Source organism: Linepithema humile, chromosome 3 (genome assembly GCF_040581485.1).
Source record: "Linepithema humile isolate Giens D197 chromosome 3, Lhum_UNIL_v1.0, whole genome shotgun sequence".
Taxonomy (NCBI): Eukaryota; Metazoa; Arthropoda; class Insecta; order Hymenoptera; family Formicidae; genus Linepithema; species Linepithema humile.
Window position 1 is genome coordinate 13,027,774 of NC_090130.1, and position 10,000 is coordinate 13,037,773.

Here is a 10,000-nt window from a genome sequence, read left to right on the forward strand (position 1 = left end):
TTCACTGTGAGGGTGTTGAACCGCGAGAGGAACAAAACCCCTGCTGCCTGAGCGTGAAAACGCTAAACGCCACAAGACTATCCGCTATCTAGCGAGACCCCAGAGACGGGCGATAGAAAAATCCAGCACTCCTGCAGGCGAGTTCGCAGGCTGAGTGATTTAGTCGCGACTGGTGCAGAGTTACCCACACCCGCCGCGTCCACGGGGAACCACGGGGAGGCTCACTCAGTGCGTCCCGCCCGGACGCAAGTCTGACCCTTTCGAGCGGAGTGATGGGAACGGGGAATCGGTCGTTCCATAGGAATAAATATTGATTTGATGTGCCAGGAGGGATGGGCGAAAGGAAAGGCTAAGGTAGCCTCCTCGCTCGCCTGCCCTTTAATCATTTTAAACTTTCGTTCTTTCATAAATGCTCTCATGGGATCATTGCCCTTCAGCGAGTTTGCGCCCGGCCGACGCATCCAGCAATCTATTCATCGGCCCGTAGGCCTCATTAGTTGGTTAGAGCTCTTGTGCTGCCATTAGGCTCGCATCATGTAAATCAGCGCGACCTATACCGGCCGCTGAGACACCACTAATTTACAACAGCGACCGGAGTTTAGTCATCGGCCGTGTCTGATGACGCACAGCCTCCTTAGTAGGTCTGTGCCCTCTGACTGCACCATCAACAGTCCTTAGCCCGGAGGCTTCATTTGTTGATATAGAGCTCTCGCACCATCCTCGAGGCCCAATCAACGGTTTTTCGTCACTGATTTTCAGTTAATTAACCGACCGCTGCTTGTCGTAACGAGCACGACAGCGGCAGGATTTTAATCATAAGCTCCACGCCATTAAAGACGCGACTTCATAAATGATTGTGCCGAGAATCAGGAGCTTTCAACTGTATTAACCGGCGTTCGACCGAGCGCTCACCCGCCTATCCGGCTACTCAATACAAGCATTGGGCATAGTTGTGTTCACAGGTTTCCGCATTGCTGCGGTCGCCTCACGAGCTTACGAGGGAGCTTGGTGCGTTAGCTTCGCCTCTGGTTTTACCCACTAGCTACTGAGCCTCTCCACCACGACAAGGTGCACCATGGAGAGGAGTAGATAGGGACATTCATTGTGAGGGTGTTGAACCGCGAAAGGAACAAAACCCCTGCTGCCTGAGCGTGGAAACGCTAAACGCCACAATACTCTCCACTATCCAGCAAAACCCCAAAAGCCGGGCGATAGAAAAACCCAGCAGCGCCTGCGGGTTCGCACGCAGGATGAGCAGTTCAGCCGTGACCGGTGCAACCACCCCTTTGCACACCCGGAGAAGCGAACAGGACACGCTACCCACCCTCTCGTAATGGACGCGCCCAGCCGCCGCCCCCTGCACCCTAGCCACGCCCACGGGGACCACGGGGAGGCCTGCTCATTCGTGTCCCGTACCTGGACACGCGCTCTGACCCTGTTTGGAAGGAATAAGGATGAGGATCATGAAGTTGGATGGGAAGGACATGATAAACACATCATTGGATAATAGGGTTGGAAAACCTACCTAACAGAAAGCTAATTCCTATACCTAACCATCCGGTAACGCAGTTGACTCGAGATGTTTACGAGGCTGCGCTCCCACGCCCGAGGGCTCCGACGCACCCCGAGTGGATGGCCCAGAATCTATTTACGATTCGCGCACTACGCCCACTACACTCCTTTCCCCGCCTGCCTATTGCTCGGATTGTTTAATCCACAGCGACTCTCTGCAGAAATCACTGAACAGGGAAAAGGCCTCTGGAGTTTCCACCAAGAAAGGTGCTACTTCTGGCCATCTCCAACTGTCAGCCCCTACCATATCGCGCAGAGCGACTCTCTGCGCCTCGAATCTTTCACACTCCAGAAGGAAGTGCGGTACTGTGTCTTCACCGCCGCCACAGTCACAGGTGCCGCTGTCGACGAGTCCGAGCGACGCTAGGCGTGCTCGGAAATCGCCATGACCCGTAAGCACCTGCGCGCTCCAACGGTCAGGTTGAATCCACCGCGCGCCCATCCTCCCAGAAATATTACCGAAGAACGAATAAGTGGTACGGCCTTTCGTCGAAGAGTTCCACCTGGCCTGCCACATCCTCCTACCCTCTGCCTTGATGCGCTTCACCGCATCCTCATCTGTCGCTGCGACTCTAGTTTCTCCTATTTCGGTGTCCCTAACTCTTCTTATTTCGTACCTAGCCCTGCCTTCCTGGAGGAGGATTTCGACAGGGGTCGCACCGGCGACAACACACAATGATTCCCGCGACGACGTTCTATACGCGCCTACCACCGGAATAAGCACTTTGCGTTGTATACTTTTTAATTTCCTGATATCGCGCTCCGTACAGAGGTCTGCCCATCCCGCTGCGGCATACGCCACAGTCGGGGCGAACACTCCCCTGTAAATAGTCGAGAGCGCCCTATACTTCAGACCCCATGTTGATCTAGCTAGCTTTCCCAATCTCGCGAATAGTGACTCTACTTTACTTTTTAGATACTCGCAATGAGACTCTACCTTCATACCTTTGTCAAAGTGGACACCGAGATATCTAACGGAATTTTTAAATTTAATGCTTTTGTTTCCTATCTTTATCGTTGGGGGTCTTCCTGCTAAATCTGTTTTCTTTGTGTTTGTTTTTCTTTTCCTATCCGGTCGGTCTCCTCCCCTTCTACCAATAGGTGCTCTATGTACGTCTTCACTTTTTAAGACTATTGCTTCCGTTTTCTTTTCCGAAATTTCTAGTTTCGCGGACTTGCACCAACTTACGATCCTATCAACAATTCTTTGACCCTCCATTTCTAATTCTCTTCGCGAATTTCCTCTTACTACCGTTATTAAGTCGTCCGCGTAAGCTGCGTATTGTCCCGGAGCTATTTCTTCTAATTCTCTAAGTAGACCATCGAACATGACATTCCAGCAGGTGGGGCCTAGAACGGAGCCCTGCGGGCACCCCCTCGTTGCCTGCTTGGAAACTTTCCCGTGCCCTAATTCAATCTGCACCCTTCGATCGCTGAAGTAGCTCCGGAGCACTCCGAAAACGTTCTTGGGGCAGTCCCTATTTTTGAAGCTATCTAGTACCAGGGGCCACCAGACATTGTCAAAAGCACCCGAAATATCAAAGAGCAGGGCGACGGCATACCTCTCTTCAGAGGCAGAGACCATCCTCCGCAACTCCACGATAGCATCTTCCGTCGACTTTCCGGGCGTGAACCCGAACTGCCGGTCGGAGACCCTATCAGGCGCCATTGACGTGTCCTCTAGGCGAAGCTTAATGAGCTTTTCGAAGAGTTTTCCTACTACGGAGAGGAGACATATGGGCCTATAGGATTTCGGGTCCTTCTCGTCTCTGTCCTCACTCTTCAGAAGAACTCGTAATGAGCCCCTCTTCCAAGTGGAGGGAAAGACGCCCCACTGAAGGCACCCGTTCAATAACCTGACTATCTGACCGGGGATTGTTCTACATGCTACCTTCAAGACACTGACCTCGATTAGATCAGGTCCGGGTGCTTTATTGTTTTTAAAACTTTTAACTATCTCGACGACTTCTCGCTCCGTGAAGATTGGAGCGTCAGCCGTATTTGGCGCAACTTGCGCGTTTTCCCTAACTATGCTTTGGCTATCTGTGTCCTCATTCTCCCGGTCATCTGGGACGTGTACATCCAGAAGGTAGCCGGCTGTCTCTTCTACGGTGTTGGTAGAGTATTCGCCCCGCCGGAGGGTGTTGACCACCCTCTCAACCCGGAGCTTTTCAGCTTGTTGCTTATAAACGTAGCCCCAAGCCTCCGAGTTACCGTGCGACGTGACGAATTTTCGCCAGCTTGCGAGTTTTGCCTTCCTCACCTCCCTTCTGTAGTACCGCAAAGATACGCGGTACTCTTGGCGAAGGGTGAGGTAATTGGGCTTCCCTCGCCCTACCTGGGTGACACGTCTTAACCTATATACTGACTTTTTGATGACAGTCAGTTCTCTAGTCCACCACGGGTTGGATTTTCTAAACCTTCGCTTTTTTGGCATAGAAGACTTACAGGCCTCCTGGAGCACCACCGTAAGTTCCTGCGCCATCAACTCTACTTCCTCCGCAGACTGCAGACCAAGGACCTCGAGCCGCGACCTGGATAGATCGTGCAGGCTCTCGGCGAACCGATCCCAATCGGCCCGACGTGTGTCGAAACGATTGGTCTCTGCCCCCCGATCATTGCCCGTTACTTTCGGCACCCTCACCCTGATGTCCACGGAGTTGTGATCGCTGCTCGTCCAGTCCTGCCTCACTTTCCACTCGCCGATGAATTGGCTCATGGTAGGGGACGAGAGAGTAACATCTATATAAGACGACCCTCCCGCCGTCCAGTAGGTGGGTGGCTGAGCAGCGTCATTCAAAACCTGGAGGCCGAATGCTTGGATGAGGTCCTCGAGTTTGGCACCTCTTTCGTCTGTCCTCTGAGGGCCCCAGAGAGACGACCGCGCATTGGCATCTAACGCAACTAACATTCTCTTCCCCCTCAGTGAATGACACACCATTTCGAGGTGGCTGAGGTGCTTCTCGATCTCGTCGCTGTACTGGAAATAGCACGACACGACGTAGAACGAAAAATTGGGTGCTTGCACTTCCGCACAGACACAATGCGTAGTACTAAGCTGCGAGACAAATAACATTTCTAAGTTTGGGTTACTTATGGCAACTGCCGCCCACGGACGTTGCGAGCGGACAGCTGCCACCCTAATTTGCCTACCTAGCCCATAGAATACGTGGCTTGAATTTTGCTTCCTGACGTATGGCTCCTGCAATAACAGGACGTCAAGTCGCTTCTCAAAGGCCAGTTGACGAACCTCACCTGATACTACTTGTGAACGACGCATGTTCAGTTGTAGTATCCTAATTCCCGTGGACCGCGCGCAAACTACCGCTGGCTCCGTAGCCGTTACTAAATTTTCCGCCGAGTTTGACGAGCTAACATCATTTGATGAGTTTTCCAGGTGGGTCTGGATGGGGTCCGCGAATCTAACGCGTTTTTTTGCAATCTTTGCCTCACGTGGCTGAACGTTACCTGACCTACTATTTATTTCTATGAGACTATCGCACCTTTCTAATATTACGCGGACTGTACGAAAACTTTTTATCGCGAGCGCTATCCTGTCACATTTTTCTATTTCGATGCGGACAGTACGAAGACTGCAAACCTGGGACTGTATCCCGCCGCGTCCAACGCGGTTTCGCTGGGGCAAAACACGGTGAGGCGCTCTCGAAGAAGCGGAGGCCACCACCGAGCCCACGAGCGATCGCGCACGGAACTCAGCGGCGGGAACTCCCACCACTTCCCCAACAGCCGCCCTGTCTAGCCGGAAGCGGCTGGCCAAACGGGCACTCCTCCTCACCAAATTTAAAATTTTAGAGCAATTCATTTTTTTCCCACGAGTATGGTGGAAGGGATGTCCAGCGCCGTAGAGCCACCTATACGACACTAAGCCTAGCTACACCGAGGGGTCGGCAGGTACCCCGGAGCGGACCGTTAGCGACTGCGTTAACGCCTAACCAAAACACTCCCGCAGCCATTCAGACCCTGAGCACGGCACCAACACCTTGGTCTTAGAGTGAAAATCCCAACTAACACAAAACGGGGGAGCCCGCCGGTCGGACACCCCCATCCCCCCACCTGAAAAAAAAAAAAAAAAAAAAAAAAAAAAAAAACCACCGGTTCCGTCGCCGCCGCACCAGGCCGAAGCCTAGCCCGACAACGCAGGGCCCGGTAGGCTCTACTCTGCGGCCCCTGCCCCCTCCCCCGCGCATCAGCACGAGCAGGCCCACGCCCCGGCCCCTGCCTAGGCGCAGACCCACCCCCACCTCAGAACGAGGGAAGGCGCAGCGGAAGGGGAGATAGGCCACAGGGGAAGTGGGTTATAATGTGGATAGGAAGGAGAAAGGGAAAAAGTGGAGGCGGGGTAGAGATATGCCCCTGTTTCCGACAACCATTGGATATGATGGTTATGGGGGCTTCTTACCCTTGTCGGGCATGGTACACATCTCTGGTGCACACAATTGTGCGTCAAGCTCCCAAATTTCAGAGCCCGTGTCACTTTTAGAGCCATTACGTCTTTCAACACCGACTCGTGACAATGCTGTGTTGAGACTACGACAGAGAAACGAAATTAGGCGAAGAAATAGTGACAGAAAAGAATAGAGTAAAGCGGGTAAAGATTTACATATATGAGTTAATTGTTCAATTTTTGTTAGTTACTCTATAGTATCTACGCGTTAGTTAGAAGAAATTAGACACATTTGTTAGTGACTACTTGAATATGAGAAGTTAGTAGGACGTTAGTTGTTTTAGTTGTTAAATGTTAGTAAGAGTTTCTTGGAGTGGAAATATAGGATAGGGATCTAGTGCTCTCTCCTGCTTGCTCTCGTTGCCCCCTGCAGGTAGAGCTCGATTGCTCACAGGAGAACACACTGGGGCACGTGCACGGGGTGCGTTCGCTTCGCCGTCGGAACGGACAAAACATGCCCGACGGGTACTGAGCCCCCCCACCACGACAAGGTGCACCCTTGGGGGGGAGTAGATAGGGACATTCATTGTGAGGGTGTTGAACCGCGAAAGGAACAAAACCCCTGCTGCCTGAGCGTGGAAACGCTAAACGCCACAATACTCTCCACTATCCAGCAAAACCCCAAAAGCCGGGCGATGGAAAAACCCAGCAGCGCCTGCGGGTTCGCACGCAGGATGAGCAGTTCAGCCGTGACCGGTGCAACCACCCCTTTGCACACCCGGAGAAGCGAACAGGACACGCTACCCACCTGGCATTGATGGACGCGCCCAGCCGCCGCCCCCTGCACCCTAGCCACGCCCACGGGGACCACGGGGAGGCCTGCTCATTCGTGTCCCGTACCTGGACACGCGCTCTGACCCTGTTGGGAAAGGAATATGAGGTTTGGATGAAACTGTTGGGAAGGATATGACAAATACGTCATTGGATATTCAGGTTGGAAATCCTACCTAATAGAATACTAATTCCTATACCTAACCATCCGGTAACGCAGTTGACCCGAGAAGCTTACGAGGCTGCGCTCCCACGCCCGAGGGCTCCGACGCACCCCGAGTGAATGGCCCAGAATCTATTTTTATTTTTATTTTTATATCGCGCGCTACACTTATTACTTTTCTCCGGCCTACTTATTGCTCGGATTGCTTAATCCATAACGACTCTCTACAGAAATCGCTGAACAGGGAAAAGGCCTCTGGAGTCTGCACCAAGAGAGGTGCTACTTCCGGCCATCTCCAACTGTCAGCCCCTACTATATCGCGCAGAGCGACTCTCTGCGCTTCGAATCTTTCGCACTCCAGAAGGAAGTGCGGTACAGTGTCTTCACCGCCGCCACAGTCACAGGCGCCGCTGTCGACGAGTCCGAGCGACGCAAGGCGTGCTCGGAAATCGCCATGACCCGTAAGCACCTGCGCGCTCCAACGGTCAGGTTGAATCCACCGCGCGCCCATCCTCCCAGAGATGTTTCTGAAAAACGAAAAAGTGGTACGGCCTTTCGTCGAAGAGCTCCACTTGGCCTGCCACATCCTCCTACCCTCTGCCTTGATGCGTTTCACCGCATCCTCATCTGTCGCTGCGACTCTAGCTTCTCCTATCACGGTGTCCCTAGCTCTTCTAATTTCATACCTAGCCCTGCCTTCCTGGAGGAGGATTTCGACAGGGGTCGCACCAGCGACAACGCACAATGATTCCCGCGACGAGGTTCTATACGCGCCTACCACCGGAATAAGCACTTTGCGCTGTATACTTTGTAGTTTCCTAATATCGCGCTCCGTACAGAGGTCTGCCCATCCCGCTGCGGCATACGCCACAGTTGGGGCGAACACTCCCCTGTAAATAGTCGAGAGCGCCCTATATTTTAGACCCCATGTAGATCTAGCTAACTTACCCAATCTCGCGAATAGTGACTCTACTTTATTTTTCAAATATTCACAATGAGACCCTACTTTCATACCTTTATCAAAATGGACACCGAGATATCTAACGGAATTTTTGAATTTAATACTTTTATCTCCTATTTTTATCGTTGGGGGTCTTCCTGCTAGGTCTACCTTTTTTGTATTCGTTTTCCGCTTCCTATCCGGGCGGTCTCCTCCCCTTCTACCAATCGGTGCTCTACATATATCTTCATTTTTCAATACTATCGCTTCTGTCTTTTTTTCCGAAATTTCCAATTTCGCGGACTTGCACCAATTTACGATCCTATCAACGATTATTTGACCCTTCAGTTCTAATTCCCTTCGCGAATTTCCTCTAATTACTGTTATTAAATCGTCCGCGTAAGCTGCATATTGTCCCGGAGCTATTTCCTCTAATTCTTTAAGAAGGCCGTCGAACATAACGTTCCAGCAGGTGGGACCGAGAACGGAGCCCTGCGGGCACCCCCTCGTTGCCTGCTTGAAAACTTTTTCGTGCCCTAATTCAATCTGCACCCTTCGATCGCTGAAGTAGCTCCGGAGCACTCCGAAAACGTTCTTGGGGCAGTTCCTATTTTTGAAGCTATCTAAGACCAGGGGCCACCAGACATTGTCGAAAGCACCCGAAATATCAAAGAGCAGGGCGACGGCATACCTCTCTTCAGAGGCAGAGACCATCCTCCGCAACTCCACGATAGCATCTTCCGTCGACTTTCCGGGCGTGAACCCGAACTGCCGGTCGGAGACCTTATCAGGCGCCATCGACGTGTCCTCCAGGCGAAGCTTAATAAGCTTTTCGAGAAGTTTCCCTACTACAGAGAGGAGACATATGGGCCTATAGGATTTCGGGTCCTTCTCGTCTCTGTCCTCGCTCTTCAGAAGAACTCGTAATGAGCCCTCCTTCCAAATCGAGGGAAAGACGCCCCACTGAAGGCACCCGTTGAATAACCTGACTATCTGACCGGGGATTGTTCTACATGCTACCTTCAAGACACTGACCTCGATTAGATCAGGTCCGGGTGCTTTATTATTTTTAAAACTTTTAACTACCTCGGCCACTTCTCGCTCCGTGAAGATGGGAGCGTCGGCCGTATTTGGCGCAACTTGCGCGTTTTCCCTAACTGTGATTTGACTATCTGTATCCTCATTCTCCCGGTCATCTGGGACGTGGACATCCAGAAGGTAGCCGGCTGTCTCTTCTACGGTGTTGGTAGAGTATTCGCCCCGCCGGAGGGTGTTGACCACCCTCTCAACTCGGAGCTTTTCAGCTTGTTGCTTGTAAACGTAGCCCCAAGCCTCCGAGTTGCCGTGCGACGTGACGAATTTTTGCCAGCTTGCGAGTTTTGCCTTCCTCACCTCCCTTCTGTAGTACCTCAAAGATACGCTGTACTCTTGGTGAAGGGTGAGGTAATTGAGCTCTCCTCGCCCTACCTGGATGGCACGTCTTAACCTATATACTGACTTTTTGATGACAGTCAGTTCTCTAGTCCACCACGGGTTGGATTTTCTAAACCTTCTCTTTCTTGGCATGGAAGACTTACAGGCCTCTTGGAGCACCACCGTAAGTTCTTGCGCCATCAATTCTACTTCCTCCGCAGACTGCAGACCGAGGACCTCGAGCCGCGACCTGGATAGGTCGCGCAGGCTCTCGGCGAATCGATCCCAATCGGCCCGACGTGTGTCGAAACGACTGGTCTCAGCCCCCCGATCATTGCCCGTTACTTTTGGCACCCTCACCCTGATGTCCACGGAGTTGTGGTCGCTGCTCGTCCAGTCCTGCCTCACTTTCCACTCGCCGATGAATTGGCTCATGGTAGGGGACGAGAGAGTGACATCTATGTAAGACGACCCTCCCGCCGTCCAGTAGGTAGGTGGTTGAGCAGCGTCGTTCAAAACCTGGAGGCCAAATGCTTGGATGAGGTCCTCGAGTTTGGCACCTCTTTCGTCAGTCCTCTGAGGGCCCCAGAGAGACGACCGCGCATTGGCATCTAACGCAACTATCATTCTCTTCCCCCTCAGTGAATGACACACCATTTCGAGGTGGCTGAGGTGT